Consider the following 17,676-nt stretch of genomic DNA (forward strand, 5'->3'; position numbering starts at 1 on the left):
TTTGGGCGATTAATATTCAATCTGTGGATGTGTTTTGTCGTCCGTCTGAAGAGTTGTTTTTTTCACAGTGGGCATCTGTAATCGCCTTCACACAACAGAATTTTCGTTGTTGTCCCCTTGTTTCTGCTGGGTAAAAGGTTAATGAGAAAGAAGAGTGCTCATTTCTGTGAAAGTGGAGTTACATATTGTATTGTATTGTAGACAGGTTCGACTATATTACGCCATAACATGCGTCAAAGACTAGAGGCTCTGTTTTGGTTGATACAAGATGTTTCTTGGTTCGGAAAATGTATGAAAATAAGTGTATGCTAATTGCAAACGAAAAGCGCCCTCAATACATTTTCGTGTTACAGAAAGCTACGACCCGAATAATTGAACACAACATTCTCTGACCTTCGTAAAAAAAATTAAAAAAAAAAATAAAAAAAATGTAAACACGTAAATAAGAAAATATGTTTGAAGTGTGATTTTCTTGTTAATTCAAGAATTTTCATGTCGACATCTCAGGAAACGCACTATACATTGCATGCTCACGCTGTCGCGATGATGCTGTAAATTATACCTTACCCCAGAGCTAGCGCAGACCCTCCTCCATTATGGGTCTACATGGCTGCAATGTAGCAGTTTATTGTGTCGCTTCTTGCGTGTCGGATTGAATGGGAAAGGGGGGTAACTTGCAGAAAAGAGTGTAATGATCATTTGGTTTAATTTTACTATTCGGTTTTTGTGTGGTTTGGTTTGTTTTGGTGGTGTTTTTGCTTTTATTCTCGTTGTCCGTTTTGGGAGAATTTTGCGTGTCGTGTATGATTTATTTCGTACGTTGTAGTTTGATTTCCTTTTTTTGTGTGTTTGAATCATTTTCACATTTGGGTTGCATCATTTGTTCGTAGAAATGTCACCATTCATTGATAATCTGAAAACATACCATAAACGGCTGAGGAGATGGTTAGGTGAGCTCAGTTACCTTTTTTTTACAGCGACCTGCGTGAGTTCATTTTGGATTATCAGTAGGATTTCCGTGCCACTACTCTGGCTCAAATAATTTGATTTCTTATCATAAGCTGAATTATTCACGATAAGCATGAAGCATAACTTTTTCATTTGCGCACACGATACCTATCCTTCTTACCTACACCATCCCCATGAAACAAACATACAAACAGAGAGACAACCAAACAACCAAACAAACACAAGACAACAACAAGGGCAACAATATACAAACAACATTCTGTAAAACACTACTTACTACTTTTTGCCATAACGGACACGCTACTGTAGAAGTAGGGCTGCGTCTGAAGTGCCCGTATCGGAATAGGAATCAATATCGGTATTTTTGCTGTTCCGAACTGGTACATAGTTTGTTCAGGGGAGGGAATACGTGTCCGTCATTTTGCACTATGTGAGAAGTTGTACTGTGTGGCTTTTTTACTTCGTCCGTGTAACCGGTGAAAATGGACTTGCTCTTACTTGTATTGTTCACTTTCTTAGCCGATTTTGACACGATGTTGTCATTTTGACTTCTAAGAAAACACGATAGCAAAATGGGACACGCGCTGATTAGTGTACTTTACGTGCTTGGCTATGGCAACTGTGAGAGAAATATACTTCTGCCGTAGTGTTTGCCAAGCTTTTATCGTTAACGTAACAAAAATGACGTTCCACCATTGCAACTGGAGTTTGTTTGAATATTTTGACAACATAATTGCCTTCAGTAAAGGACTCTATTATATCATGGTGTGATTTATCAGAATGACAGACGAGAGTTTCACTCTGCGTCGCTTCAAATCTGACCGGAGGTGCTTGATAATGTACAGTGTTTTGCTTCACGGAAAATAGCATTTCTGGCATTTTTATCAGACTGACATTGATACAAACCATACCTTGAAAACAAACCACACAAAAAATGCAGAAAGATTAGCATAGGACATAACGAATGCTGAAGATAGTGAAAGGAAGCAAGTGACCAGTGAAAATATTCAGAGACACAGGAGTGAAAGTTTATCATGTTCAAAATAAGAAACATGCGCCTGGTAACTAGAGGTAACTTTTTCAAGCCGTGCTCTATGATTTTGACACCCTGAATGGTTTGAAAATCAGTAAATCCATCTGATTTTTTTTTTAAATCCGGATGGGAACGTTATCCATGACAAACACTGTACATAAGGAAGACGTGGAACTTGCGAAGAAAATGCGAAAAAGTGTTTGTGGGTTATCGTCCCTAGTTACATGCTGACGGCGAAAACAAAATGGCGGATCGCGTAGGTACCGATCGCGTGCGAGGTGGTGGTAAATTGTGCTCGGCTTTTTGTTGCAAGAACGCCCGTTACAAACAGAGCTGCTTCGGGAAAACTTTCCACAAGTTCCCTAAAGAAGAAAAAAGGTGGGTTGTGCAGTGATTATTTCATCAGGTTTACCTTCTTCAGAATGAGAATGCAATGGCTCGAGTCAACTCACTCAGATAAGCCAACTGTCTCTGGGCATTTTTGTCTGCTATGAATCATGATACTACAGTATTTATAGAACTAATATGCAAATGAAATATTACAAACATAGCATGGATCGGTTCATCCTGAGATTTCTGTACTAGCTGTACTATGTACGCGTGTGTCTGCGTGTGTACCTGTGTGTGCATGTGTACACTGTACTTACGACTGTGAGTGTGAGTCAGCAGTCAGTACAAAACAACAGTTTACACTTGATGACAAACTACCCGTGGGCATATTTGCCGAAACCTTTATCAAACCTTGCTTACGGGAAAACTACAGTACAAAGGTACATCACTCATCCGTTTTGCGTTCAGGCAGAGCGTTAGATTTAGACTGAAGATCTGATTTAGCTTTTTTTGTCTTTCCTTTTTGCTTAGTTTAACAATAACATTGTTGTTTTTATTGTCAAACTAGGTGCAGAATATGGATGCAATTCACAAGGCGAGAGGACTTTGAAAAGCTGCAGCCAGCTGATGTTCAAGGTCTCAAGCTTTGTACTGATCACTTTGAGGCCAACCAGTAAAACAATCCTGCAGAGAGGATCACTTGTGTGGAATGCTGTCCCGACATTGTTTGCAGTGCCCAATCCACCACCGAAGGTTATTTATTTATTGGTTTTAGGTTTTTGCAAACCAATGAAGCACACTATTAAATGCAGGCTGAGTAATGACAAGTTTGAGGCTGATGTAAGAATTGAAAAAAAACAGCATTGTTCCCATCAAATAATGCCTGTTTGCATTTAGCGCAAAAAAATGATAAGGCCAACAAAAAAAAGTTACTTATTTTGGATCGACGTCTTGATTATGATGATATGATGAACTTATTTTGCCAAAAAACAGCCCCAAATGGCAAAAAAAGTATAGGGTCGGCGTCAACAACAAAAAAGTTGTATGTTTCTGGTCACCTGACCCTACCTATGTTTTCCTGACGACCCTAGACTTTTATTTTGCATTTTCAAAAATAAAAGGGGTATTCGAAAATCAATTGTTTTCCTGCTTTTCAACAAAATAAGTTAAAAAGATGGTTTAAAAAAAAAAGTTTAGAAAAAAAATCTCCACCTTTAGTCATGTTAGGCCACAAAAAAAGTCTGTTTAAGGTAACATAGGCCCCCCAAAAATAGCGTCGGTAGGTCGGCTTTTTATTTTTGTATTTTAGCCATCTGAATATTTTAATTTCATTTTTTAATGCCCCAAAAAAGTCTAGGGCCGGTGGGAAAAAAATAGGGTTGGTCCGGATACTGTAAACAGATTATTTTTTGTTTTGCCTTACGAGAAACATACACTTTTTTGTGTGGCCTAAGACCAATGCCATGAAATTGGGAGAATTGTTTCATTGTGACTGGGTGTTGGTTGTGAGTTTGTCAGTTAAAGAGCTGTGCATTTGCAGGTTGCTAGTGGGAGGAAGCCACCATCGCAAAGGGTAGCTACAAATGAAGCCAGCACCGACCTGTCGCCTGATGCACAAATTGTTCAACCAGGTAAGAGATTTTTAACCATGAAGAACACCCTGACATCAAAAAATGTTTAAACCCATCCATTACATAGTTGATAATTGCTGTATAGGGTGACGGGCGGGGTGGTAAGACGTCGGTCTATTAACTCGGAAGGTCGAGGGTTCGAATCCCGGTCGCGGCCGCCTGGTGGGTTAAGTGTGGAGATGTTTCCGATCTCCCAGGTCAACTTATGTGCAGACCTGCTAGTGACTTATCCCCCTTCATGTGTACACGCAAGCACAAGACCAAGTACGCACGAAAAAGATCCTGTAATCCATGTCAGAGTTCGGTGGGTTTTAGAAACACAAAAATACCCCGCACGCTTCCTCCGGAAGCGGCGTATGGCTGCCTAAATACGATCATACACGTAAAATTCCACTTGTGCAAAAAAAATGAGTGCACGTGGGAGTTTCAGCCCACGAGCGCAGAAGAAGAAGAAGAAGCTGTATAGGGCGGATGCATGGATGGATGAAATTGTACCTGTAGTTCCAACACGTAAAGATGGGAAACATATCCTGTTAGAGGCATGGTGTAACAAGAAACAATTAAGTGGCTCTATTCCCATCTCCCCCCCCCCCCCCCCCCCCCTCCCCTTTCCCCGTAGCGATATAAGCTTCGTGGTTGAAAACGACGTTAAACACCAAATAAAGAAAGAAAGAAAGAGGCATGGTGTGTGAGGAGTTTACCTGGTACTGTTGTCCTAATCAATCAATCAATCAATCAATCAATATGAAGCTTATATAGGGCGTATTCCGTGGGTACAGTTCTAATGGCCTCACCCATTCAGTACCAAACAAGGTCAATTCCATCATTGTTCCACATCGTATCCATAGTTGCTAACACACTTCATTTCTGGCCTGCCTTCCTACGCTATTGTTTATTTTCATTTTGTGATTTAATTACACATGTTTTAATTTCTTCCAGGTTGTAACTTGTTATGGTTATGTTATTTTATGTGTGTTTTCTTTTTTAGATGACATTCAGGCGATCCTGGAGGACATAGGATGTAAAGCATCAAAGTCGTCATCCTCCCCATCCCCTCATGAAGCGGAACTTCGGCAGAAGGTCAACAAACTGAGGAGCAAGGTTTTCCGATTAGAAAAGAAAACGATGGAACCCCGTGTAAAACGAGCGAGTAAATTAGCCAAGCCTCCCAAGAAAGACTTTGTAGTAGAACAGTTGTCTCATATATTATCAGGCGAGGCGAGCTATTTTGCCATTTATGCCTGTTACATATTTACCGGTTATCTGCTGCTGTGTCCAATCCTGGCAGAGACGGGAACGCATGTTACCAAGGAGCTGAAGGAGAGTCAATGAGATGAGAGAATGTGATTAACAATTGCCAACTCTCTCCGTACAAAGAGGGTCCAAAATTGTATAAAAAAAAATTGATGGTAGGCAATTCAAAATTAAAAAAAGGACTCTCGGAGCATGGACTTAATGAGTCAAAAATTAAAGAAGGCTCTATGAGCCGAAGTACATGTTTTGTCTATTGTCTTTTTTATTTTGAATTCCCTACCATCTATATTTTGATACAATTTTGGACCCTCCCTGGTGTGTTGTTTCTGATGTACCTTTTAGTCTGTTTACAGTAACATAGGCACACAAAAAGAGGGTCGGTAAATCGGCTTTTCTTAATTTTTTTTTATAACCATCTTTTTAAATTATTTTGCAAAAAAACAGGAACAAAATTGATTTTTTTTTCTTTTTCTTTTTCTCCAAATGCCCAAAAAAAAAAGTCTAGGGTTGGTCTAGAAAAATAGGGTTGGTCGGGATACCGTAAACAGGCTATTTTGCTTTGTTTTGCCTAAGCAATGACTAACAAACTTTCTTTAGGGTCTGACATTGTATATACTATACAATTTTTGGGGTATTAACTAAATACATGTATACAGTTTTCGATTCCTTTTATACTTTTTCACAAATTAGCCCCCCCCCCTTTTTTGAGTCACTTGAGAAAAAGTGACTCTATGTAATCGGTCAGTGTTAGTCTGTCCGGCCGGCCGGCCGGCCGTCCGTCCGGCCGGCCGGCCGGCCGTCCGTAGACACCACCTTAACGTTGGACTTTTCTCGGAAACTATCAAAGCGATCGGGCTCATATTTTGTTTAGTCGTGACCTCCAATGACCTCTACACTTTAACGATGGTTTCGTTGACCTTTGACCTTTTTCAAGGTCACAGGTCAGCGTCAAAGGAAAAATTAGACATTTTATATCTTTTCTCGGAAACTATCAAAGCGATCGGGCTCATATTTTGTTTAGTCGTGACCTCCAATGACCTCTACACTTTAACGATGGTTTCGTTGACCTTTGACCTTTTTCAAGGTCACAGGTCAGCGTCAAAGGAAAAATTAGACATTTTATATCTTTGACAAAGTTCATCGGATGTGATTGAAACTTTGTAGGATTATTCTTTACATCAAAGTATTTACATCTGTAGCCTTTTACGAACGTTATCAGAAAAACAAGGGAGATAACTAGCCTTTTCTGTTCGGCAACACACAACTTAACGTTGGGCTTTTCTCGGAAACTATAAAAGTGACCGGGCTCAAATTTGACCGGGCTCAAATTTTATGTGAACGTGACTCATTGTGTTGTGAATAGCAATTTCTTCCTGTCCATCTGATGCCTCATATAATATTCAGAACTGCGAAAGTGACTCGATCGAGCGTTTGCTCTTCTTGTTTTGTGTAGTCTGCCCTGGGGGCGGGAGGTCTCCTAATTTCGGTTTCTAGGGTCACCTTATGCTTCCCCATGAGCTGAGAACTTAATTTAAAATGAGCCTCGATTTTTTTATTTGTATTTTGTAATTGTGCCTTTGTCCAGTCACAGGATTTCACTTTGTACTTAAAAACTTGGCGCTGTCATCATTTATTGCTATTTATTGTTCAGTTGTTCAGTATTTATTGCTATTGGGCATCAGTTGTTCAGTTGCCCTCTTTCGAATGAGCCATGCATGCATTATGGATGTGTTTAGCGAATTGGGATACCTCAAGCAATGTAAAAGAAGAAACAATGTGAAGCAAACATATAGCACCAAATAAAATAACCGAATCAGAATGGAAACTTCTTCAGTGTATGTGTGTGTGTGTGTGTGTGTGTGTGTTTGCTGTTTTAAATACCGAAAATGTGAAAATAAAGCAAGTCACAACATGAGAAAGATCGACTGTACTAGTCATAACAAAGCAGGAGACAGCCTGATCAGCATGCAGCAAAGGGGAATAACTCGTATTTAGCCATTCTCATTTCTAAGCATGCCCAATGAGGAAGTTATCCTTCTTCCCATTGTAGTTTCTTTGTCCATGAAGACATATACTTCTCTGAAAGATCTGTATTTCCTAACTTTTCATGCAAAATTAAGCGTGACATTTAAATGTTCTCGTCGCCTCTGTGAAATGATAGTATCTGATCGAATGAGAGTTTTCTTTTGGCGACTGGCGGCGAACACTAACATGATATTCAGTAAGTTATACAAGGTAACTCTTTTTGATTCTTTGTCTCTAGGCGTTGCAGTGTGTTTTGATTTTGTTGTTGTTGTTGTCTTTTTTGCTTGCTTGTTTGTTTGTTTGTTTGTTTGTTTGTCTGTTTGCCTGTCTCTTTCTTACTTTCTTTACTTCTTTCTTTCTTTCTTTCTGTATGTCTGTGAGTTGACTTTTTTTGTTTGTTTGTCTTTTTTGCTTGCTTGTATTTTTGTGTGTTCGTTTGTCTGTCTGCCTATCTCTCTCTTTCTTTCTGGCTTTACTTTCTTTCTTTTTGTCTTTTTTTTTTGTTTTCTTTCTTTCCCTGTTTAGTATGCTTGCTTGTTTGCTTGCTTACTTGTTCAACCCTTTGTCTCAGATTGAGACGAACGTTTTATTTTTCTGAAAATGATATCACACGCAGGTTAATTTAACCGTATAATGTGTGATAGGCAATGTACTGGCTGTCGTCTTAACATGCTGGAAACGATGTTAAGAAGCTGTCAAAAATACCGGTGTATTGTTATGTCCAGTGAAAACATATCTAGGCCTATGCAATATTCTATGCAATTTGTATTGCTGATTCGTTCCGAAATGTGTGCGCATTTCATTCCCTGATTGTTTTTTGTTTGTTTGAGAGCGTATTAACGCATAGAAATGTTCAAAACGATGGTAAGAAGCAGTCAAAATTGCCGAAGCAAGAATATCTCCTCTGAAAATAGTGTTTTTATCTGCAACTATGAGCTGCCTATTGGTTTGCGCCGGATGCAAGCTTCTCCGACCAGAAAGAAAAGACAAGAGGCGAAGCCTTCAAGGCTCACTAAGAAATCGACAAACAGTAACACAAACTCAATCACTCCGTCACACATACACACACACACACAGTAAGCATTGGTAACACTGTGCAAGAAAGAGAGACACTAGATCTAGATCTGTCCGTCTGCATGTCGCCGACTTACAGACACGACTGCCAAATAGTCTCGGCCCGCTCAAAATAACAATGACCGAGACATTCCTTCGCGTGACGTCTAACCCTCTTACGCCATAATGTGACGTCTTCAAATGACGAAATGTTAAAGTTTCTACCACAGACATACACACGCACGCACGCACATACGCACATACGCACGCACGCACAGACAGACAAAGTTACGATCGCATAGGCTACACTTCGTGAGCCAAAAACCACCAACAAAACTAACGGAACCTGATGAGCAAGCACATAGCACTTCTGTTTACTATGACATATAATTACTGCTGCCGACAATATCTGTTTATTTACATCATATTGGGAAAAATATATTTTAACCAAGAAGAAAAGAAGGGAAAAACAAGGAAGCAACCATCTTTTCTTCTTAATTTAATAACAGATTGTCTATTTCTGCAGATCTATTTCTGTTATGCTACGTTTTGCGCTAACTTTTTTTGTGTTCTCTTGCACGAGCGTGTTCGGCAGTAGCGCTGTGGAGATACTTCATCATTGTCAGTTTGGTTTAGATTATCTCTAGTGTTAGAGACTATAAAAAGATGTTGTTGTTGTATAATAACAAACATAAATTGTTGTTGTTGTACTGACAGTGCTGGAAAACCACGACCGGTTAAAATATTTCTTGAGATAAAATTGGTCTTGCTAAAAGCTATTTATACTTCTGTAAGTTTTTAAGGCTACAGGAAGAAGATAAGGACCTAAATTTCGATCATGTTTATACTCATGCCAGTGAACCGTTATCTTGATCTATTCTCGCAACACTGTCGCTTTTAATTTACAAACAGTTTAGGATTTAAATAAAACTGCCAGAGAAATTCCAAGGGGAAATACTCTGCCAGCAGCAGCAACCCCTCATTCAAGTCTGGCATCAGTACCATGACGTCAGCGCAGTGAAGTGCCTGGAATGTCAGAAAAATCAATAGCATCTCAGTCAGTGCCCGTTCGCCGGCGAAGCAATTGGAAGTAGAAGGGAGGTAACTCGGGATACTCTTGATACTGCGATAGCACGGTTATCCCTCTCCCTCTGTCTCTGTCTCGTTTCTCTGTCTCTCTATGTCTATCTGTCTGTCTGTCAGTCTGTCTGACTCTCTCTCTCTCTCTCTCTCTCTCTCTCTCTCTCTCTCTCTCTCTCTCTCTCTCTCTCTCTCTCTCTCTCTCTCTCTCTCTCTCTCTCTCTCTCTCTCTCTCTCTCTCTCTCTCTCTCGTTGAACCACCGTGTGAGCTATAGCAGTAGAGGCGATGTTCAGGCTACAGATCGAGGCATTAATTTGTGTCGGGAAGATCATACGGCCGGGCTAAATCGAATTTAATCTGGCGTTTATCGTAGTGAATGCAAGGGAAGCGTACCCCCCCCCCCTCACACACACACACACACACACACACACACACACACACACACACACACACACACACACACAAACAAAAACACAAAAACACAAAAGCACCAAAAAGCAACAACAACAATACAACAACAACAACCAATCAAAACAAAACATAATAGCTGCTGCTTTGAAAAAAGAAAGGCACTCTGCGACCCTTGTGCAAGGAAAGAAATTAAATGTGCTTGCCTGATAGCGACTGCATTAGTAAGCGGGCTTCTAGATCTTGGCAGAATGCTGAACATATTTCTGCAGCGCAAAGGGTTCTGGATGGAAACTCGGGTTTTTATCAAAACATTGTTTTTTGGAATTCCGAGTTGATATTGTTCAGATGAATAAATGGAAGAATGAATGAATATTGTCCAACAGGGTCAAATAATGTTGACCCTGTGATTTGTGCGAATAGCAACAATGTGTGAATAAATGAAAGTAAATAAATCAACGCATAAATAGAATAATTAATTAGTTAATAAATGAATCCAAAAAAACAAATAAGCAAACACATAAACCATACATACAACAATAATTAAATGAACAGATCAACAATAAATAAATAAATTAATTATTTAATGGTGATCATTTTCTTGCATACATGATGCAGATGGATTGATACAACACCTGTTAACCAAATAAGTAAATCAATTAATCATTTAATAATAAATTCTTGTTTATTAAAACATGTTTAATCTGCTCAAAAGCGAACTAAAGAGGGAATGTTAAGGCTGATAGAGAGACTGACTCGGGGGAGGGAATGACTGGAGGGAGTGTAAGGACAAACGGCCTGATAAGTGAAAGCTACTGACAAAAGACAAGAAGTTTTCGAAACCTTATAAGACGTAAACTTCAGTGTCTCCTAGTACAGGCATTCACAAGAGTCGTCCATCGAATTCTGATCACTGCTTTAATTTGATCTCGATTTATGGGATTGCATTTGTTGGTGACCTGACTGCAATACACACATGCACACGCATACACGCACGCACACTGTATAGATATGAGAGAAGCGTGATGGAGAGAGAGAGAGAGAGAGAGAGAGAGAGAGAGAGAGACAGACAGACAGACAGACAGACAGACAGACAGAGACAGAGAGACACAGAGGGAGAGAGAGACAGACAGACAGACAGACAGACAGACAGAGAGAGAGAGAGGGACAGACGGACGGACGGAACGGACGGACGGACGGAACGGACGGACTGACGGACGGACGGACGGACAGAGACAGAGGACAGAGACAGACAGACAGACATAAACAGAAAGAGACAGAGACGGAGACAGACAGAGGCAGATTGACAGACTAGACAGACAGACAGACAGACAGACAGACAGACAGACAGTCATGAATACATGTTTATAAAGATATAGATAGACAGATAAATAGTGATAAGCAATCGCGCGAGTTTTATTAATTCAGAGTAAACGCAACCGTGTCACACAATGACAAATAGACGGACGAACAGACAAACAATTTTTATTTTTATTTTTTAAACATCACAACACTTAGTCGTATCGGAGATCAGAGTTCTTGCAAACACAGATACAGCTAATATGCCCCATGCAAAGGTGTGTACTTCGAGATACATACAATTTTGTGTCATCGCCGAAGAAAGAATACGGCATTGTAAATATTATGAGGCATTGCCAGGAGCTTGTTTTCTAAGCACTTTCAATTCAGAACGCCCCTTGTAAACCCTTCACAACAGCGACTTCACCGACTCGTGAAAACACTTCACACGTATTTTTACACCAACCAAATCTCAAGACTGGCCTTCTTCTTCACAGAATTGGGAAAAGCGCGAAGGAAACATGCATGTCCTATATTTAATGCAAAACGGACTTTTCATTTTCTCTACACAAAGAGAAGCTTAATCTTCCTCTTTGTATAGGGTGCGAAAGCCTAACTACCAAAGTCAATATCACTCGGTGTAAATGTATTCGTGAATTATATAATCTCAGGTCCGAAAACAGTGTCATGGATTGGTAACACAGTGCAACTTTTGTTGCATGCAACTGGCTGCATACAATCCTTGTACAAAATAGTTGCGCATGATTATCTCTGATTCGGTTCTGCAGTTATTATATTTAGTCAAGTTTTGACTAAATATTTTAACATCGAGGGGGAATCGAAACGAGGGTCGTGGTGTATGTGCGTGCGTGTGTGTGTGCGTGCGTGTGTGTGTGTGTGTGTGTGTGTAGAGCGATTCAGACTAAACTACTGGACCGATCTTTATGAAATTTGACATGAGAGTTCCTGGGTAGGAAATCCCCATACGTTTTTTTCATTTTTTTGATAAATGTCTTTGATGACGTCATATCCGGCTTTTCGTGAAAGTTGAGGCGGCACTGTCACGCCCTCATTTTTCAACCAAATTGGTTCAAATTTTGGTCAAGTAATCTTCGACGAAGCCCGGGGTTCGGTATTGCATTTCAGCTTGGTGGCTTAAAAATTAATTAATGACTTTGGTCATTAAAAATCGGAAAATTGTAAAAAAAAAATAAACATTTATAAAACGATCCAAATTTACGTTTATCTTATTTTCCATCATTTTCTGATTCCAAAAACATATAAATATGTTATATTCGGATTAAAAACAAGCTCTGAAAATTAAATATATAAAAATTATTATCAAAATTAAATTGTCCAAATCAATTTAAAAACACTTTCATCTTATTCCTTGTCGGTTCCTGATTCCAAAAACATATAGATATGATATGTTTGGATTAAAAACACGCTCAGAAAGTTAAAACAAAGAGAGGTACAGAAAAGCGTGCTATCCTTCTTAGCGCAACTACTACCCCGCTCTTCTTGTCAATTTCACTGCCTTTGCCATGAGCGGTGGCCTGACGATTCTACGAGTAAAATGGCATTGCGTTCAGTTTCATTCTGTGAGTTCGACAGCCCACGTGACTAAATATTGTATTTTCGCCTTACGCGACTTGTATTTATTCTGTGGTTGAACCCGCCTTTTAGGGCCCCGAAGATCTGAGAATTTCAGGTTTTAGAAAGCAGGGAGTCTTGAACTGGGGGGAAATATACAGACGTACAAAAACTGAACATCTGAAAGAGCAGAGTATTATTAAGGTAAATCGAAAAAGGGGGGTCTTCAGAAAGACGGTGGGGGTGGGAAGGGGGTCCACTGTATACGACTGATTGAGTGTGTTTGTTGTTGTTTTGTTTTACATCATGCAGTGTTGCTGACCTGAAATGGCTGCGGCGAGCGCAGCACATCGCATCCTGTGACGATGTCGTTCATTCAGCTGTTAACGTTTGCTTGCAGCGTCTGACAAATTGTAATCAACCCCGAAAGTAATTAAGACGTGTTCAGTTATGTTCATAATACCCGGGAGATTGCGGAAGGATACCGGTAGATTCTACCGGGTAAAAAGTCAGCTTTCGCGTTCCATAAACGTGAAAGGTTGTGACATGGTTCCAACAGACCATGCATTTAGCTGCTCACGCGCAACCATAAACAGAGAAGCAATCCCAAATAGCAAAGTTGCGTGATCAATGTAACCAGCAGTTTGTCAACCAGTGCGTCACCGGGTGTTGATAGCGTTTGATCCGACCATGGTAATCTCTTTAAAATTGTGGTAAGTGCCATTCTGGGTCAGATCGGAAAATAAATCCCGCAAATCTCGGAAAAGTGGTCACAGAGATCCCAAGCAGAAAGAATGGTTCTGCTTCACGGTTGATACCCTTATGTCATGCCTCTTTATTGATGGCCGCAGGAGCGGACATCTATTGCAATGCGTTCGGAGAGGTGACATGAGTCGTTTGTTACCGTTCTCACGAGATCAGTTGTTGAAACCAACTTTGTTATCTATGCTGTTCCGGAAATGAGCTGCGCTTTTTTTGGAATTCAAACAGTATCATGTCACTGTTGTCCCAATTGCGCTGTTTCGGAAATGAGCTGCACCTCGTCTGTCTGTTTATAGCAACACACACTGTCTGTCACGTACGTACACTCCATGCAACTCTCTCCGTCTCTCCCTCGCTCTGCCTTCGTGTCTGTGTGTGTATCTGTCTCTCTCTCCGAATCTTTTTCTCTCAGTCTCGACTGAGATCTCATGCGCTCTCTCTCTCTCTCTCTCTCTCTCTCTCTCTCTCTCGACGGTCATTTTCTCTCACCCGGTGTTCATTTATATGTTTCTCCGTCTCGAGTCACTCTCTGTCTATCTGTCTGTCTGTCTGTCTGTCTGTCTGTCTCTGTCTTTCCCTGTCTCTGTCTCTGTCTCTGTCTCTCTCTCTCTCTCTCTCTCTCTCTCTCTCTCTCTCTCTCTGTATATATGTCTTTGTCTGTGTCTCCCTCAGAGCGAAGAGTGTATCCCCACGGACCGTAGGGATACACTCTTTGCTCTGAGTCTCTTCGCCTCTGTCTTTCTATGTATGCCTAACTCGATCACTTGTCTTATGGTGGAGACAGCTGGAAGATCTCTGAATATAATTGAAGAGGAGTAGTCTTCCGTTTAGAAAATGTGTACTCTGCCTTGCAGATTAGAAGTTTGTGCTGTCCGGGCTGGGTAAAGGGAGTGGAGGGGAAGGGGGGGGGGGAGTGGGTAAGAGAGGGGTAAGAGAGACGAAAGAGGAAACTGGACAGGAAAAAATCACTGCCTGAAGCATTCAATAAAGCCAGAAAAAAAGAAAGTACGACATGTAGGTTTTCAATTCATATTTTTGTAAAGTGTGTGTTCGTGGCTGCTTTCATGGGGTGCCTGTATCCTCAGGAATTTGAGGATTTTTTTCTATCTCTCTTTTTCTGACACCGTTCATTTAACGTCATTTTTACAGGACAGGTTTTTTTTTCCTTTCAGTTATACGTTGTAGTAGTTTGACCTTATTGTTTTAGTACAAGAAGAGCTCGTTCACCAGTAGCAAAGAATCACTCAGTCCGTCAGTGTGTCTGAGTGTGTGTGATGGGGCCGGGAGGGCCTTTCCCGTGACCGGCCACCTGCAATATACGGACAGGTTTGCACTGGCCCTAGGGTGTCCGTTTATGAGAGGGACTGCTGTAGCAGTAAAGCTAGTGTGATACATAAGTAATCAATTTATCCACTTGACTATATTCACAACAGGGACTTATCACTCTTCTTTGCATGTTTGTATGCCTACGTATTTTCAAATACTCTGCAACACATGTAACCCAAATACAACATGTGCCCGTACACTACCGCTTCTTTTATGAAAACATTGCTTCGGCCATGTTGATTTTAATCAACCAATTTTCTTGGTGTATAGCTCATTTGACTTCTGTCGTGGAAATTATGTCAAAAGAAAAGCTGTACCCATTAAAGCAAGCGCGCTAGCAAACGCACACACTCAGTGACACACACAACGGAAGCATAAGTACACATACGCACACAAACAAAAGCTCTTTCTCTCTCTCTCTCTCTCTCTCTCTCTCTCTCTCTCTCTCTCTCTCTCTCTCTCTCTCTCTCTCTCTCTCTCTCTCTCTCACACCAAAGAGGGTGCCTCTTTGCTCACACATAAAATCCCCCCCACCCCACCCCCTCTCTCTCTCCCTCACACTCTTTTCCTCTATCCTTGTAAAATAAAGTTCCATCATCATCATCTGTCTCTCTCTCTCTCTCTCTCTCTCTCTCTCTCTCTCTCTCTCTCTCTCTCTCTCTCTCTCTCTCTCTCTCTCTCTCTCTCTCTCTCTCTCTCCCCTCCTACCTCTCTCTATATATCTCTCTTAAAGGAACGAACATCCTTACTGATAAAATGTAAAATCAACCCAACCTTTTCATAAGCTATTTTATATGTTTAAAAAATGGTTGTGTTGGTGTCTAACTATCTCACCAACCATTTTATTGCTGATGTCCATAACTTGACAATAATCTTAATCCCACATTCTCTGATCTCTTTGTCTTATTTAACAGTGACGGTATCGCACCAAGACACCCCACTGCGCCATCAACAAACCCCTGGCACCAAGACGGCCGCCATGGGGGATGTGGGGGGTGCACGCCAGGGGAGCAAACCCCGCCCCCTGGGACAGGTGAAGACCGAAAGCCTGCATTTCAACTCGGGTAGCTCGGGTACCCGACCCGCGCCCTCGCCGCTCGTCTCCGCTTTCACAGACCTACGGAGTGTCTATGGTGGCGAGGAAGGACTGAGAGCTTCTATTAAGTGAGTTTGTGGGTGTGTATGTGTGTGTGTGTGTGTGTGTGTGCATGTGTGTGTGTGTGTGCATGTGTGTGTGTAGGTGTGTGTGTGTGTGTGTGTGTGTGTGTGTGTGTGTGTGTGTGTGTGTGTGTGTGTTTGTGTGTGTGTGTGAGATTGTGATCGGTGTGTATGTTTCTCACTGGGAACTTGCATAACAATCTGAGAGATGCGCATGTCTGCAATGTCGAATTATGGTGTCGTGCTGCATTTAAAAAAACAATTTGAAAATTGACTCTTTAAGATGCTTTATTATTTTTCTCGGTGGTGGCTCTCTCTCTCTCTCTCTCTCTCTCTCTCTCTCTCTCTCTCTCTCTCTCTCTCTCTCTCTCTCTCTCTCTCTCTCTCTCTCTCTCTCTCTCTCTCTCTCTCTCTCTCTCTCTCTCTCTCTGCTTGTGTCTGTCTGCCTGTCTCAATTTGTTGTTGTTGTTGTTGTTGTTGTTGTTGTTGTTGTTGTTGTTGTTGTTGTTGTTGTTGTTGTTGTTGTATGTGTGGCTTTGTCATTACAATGGAAGCAATAATTCAGAAGATAGGATGTACCGGTAAAATTTAAAAAAGAACAAAACAACAATGGACACAACAACGAACAACAACAACGACACTACCACCGCCAAAGACGACACCTCCCCTACCAACAACACCACAACTGCCGCTTACACTTTTCTTTACGGTTCTTCATGCCAGACAAAGAAACTAGAACACATTTCAACGGCATATTTGTAAACACGAACCGATTAGCAACGTGTTTTTTGGCAACTAGAATTTGCAACGAAAACGATAAAATCTTACAGGTAATAGTGTTTACCTACGAATGTTTTGCGAGTGCGCAGTAGAACGTGTTCTATGTATACGATTGTCGAACGCTGTTGGTCTTGCAAAGATGACAAGAAATGAACACCTTAGCCGTTGCATGTACATAATCTATATCTATGCTAGTCCCGTATAGCTATTTGTGTTCTAGCAGACAGTGAAGGTTGATGGTGCCGTGTTTCGTAGGCTGGAAGAGTTTATGTGAACTTTACAATAGTGAGTTCTGTTACTGTTGTTATGGTGGCAGTGGTGGTTTATAGTTGTATTATTGCTGGGAGCTGTGCCATTTCTAAATCGCACTTTTTGCATATTTTCATAAGCTTGAGTCTGAAGTTAGTATTACTTCTTTTTCTTTTATCCAAGAAATTCAAACAGTGAGTTTGCGAGACAGACTTGCTCTCTTTTCCCTGGCGGCGTCGGCGTTAGAACAGACACCGACTGCAAACGATTTTTGTGGGGTTTTTTTTTTTTTTTTTTTGGGGGGGGGGGGGGGGAAATCATATAGTTCTAAGGGCTAGGTAACACGTGGGCCAATGTGTTTAAGCGTGTGTTCTCTTCACATTGCTGCCCAGTGATTAGAGGAGTTTCAGTGATCACTTGTATGCATCTCATACTCAGTAACAATACTAGGTTTTTTTTTAAACCCAGAACAAGCAAGGTTAGTGTATGTAAGTTAATGGAACGTTTAATTGTTGACAAAATAGGATAAAGCAAGTATATCGAACCAATGGTCTGTAAAAGGGACACACAGACCAAATAATTATTACGAGGGGAATGCAGCAAATAAATAAAAGATGTACTAACTAAATGTGAGTTGGATGTGATAAGGCCCCCCCCCAAAAAAAAGGTCTGTTTACGGTAACATAGGCCAAAAAAATAGGGTCTGTAGGTCGGGATTTTTTTTT

General features: G+C 40.9%; 1 protein-coding gene and 1 long non-coding RNA gene across 3 annotated transcripts in view; both read left to right on the plus strand.

Annotated features, from left to right (window-relative positions):
- The first annotated feature begins 2,147 nt into the window (after positions 1–2,147).
- On the plus strand, positions 2,148–5,052 carry LOC138966953 (uncharacterized). 2 transcript variants are annotated; one of them, XR_011455800.1, is made up of 3 exons: positions 2,148–3,085; positions 3,873–3,963; positions 4,952–5,052. It is a non-coding gene; the product is annotated as an uncharacterized lncRNA (long non-coding RNA). The 2 variants fall into 2 exon arrangements; XR_011455799.1 differs by having other exon boundaries at positions 2,148–3,963.
- Positions 5,053–15,698: 10,646 nt separating this feature from the next.
- Positions 15,699–17,676, plus strand: part of LOC138966948 (uncharacterized) — a 136,268-nt gene continuing 134,290 nt past the window's right edge. Inside the window, exon 1 of the transcript XR_011455798.1 lies at positions 15,699–15,928. The gene's annotated coding sequence lies outside the window, so the exon portion shown is untranslated. The remainder of the gene's footprint in view (positions 15,929–17,676) is intronic.

Source organism: Littorina saxatilis, linkage group LG5 (genome assembly GCF_037325665.1).
Source record: "Littorina saxatilis isolate snail1 linkage group LG5, US_GU_Lsax_2.0, whole genome shotgun sequence".
In the NCBI taxonomy this organism is placed as follows: domain Eukaryota; kingdom Metazoa; phylum Mollusca; class Gastropoda; order Littorinimorpha; family Littorinidae; genus Littorina; species Littorina saxatilis.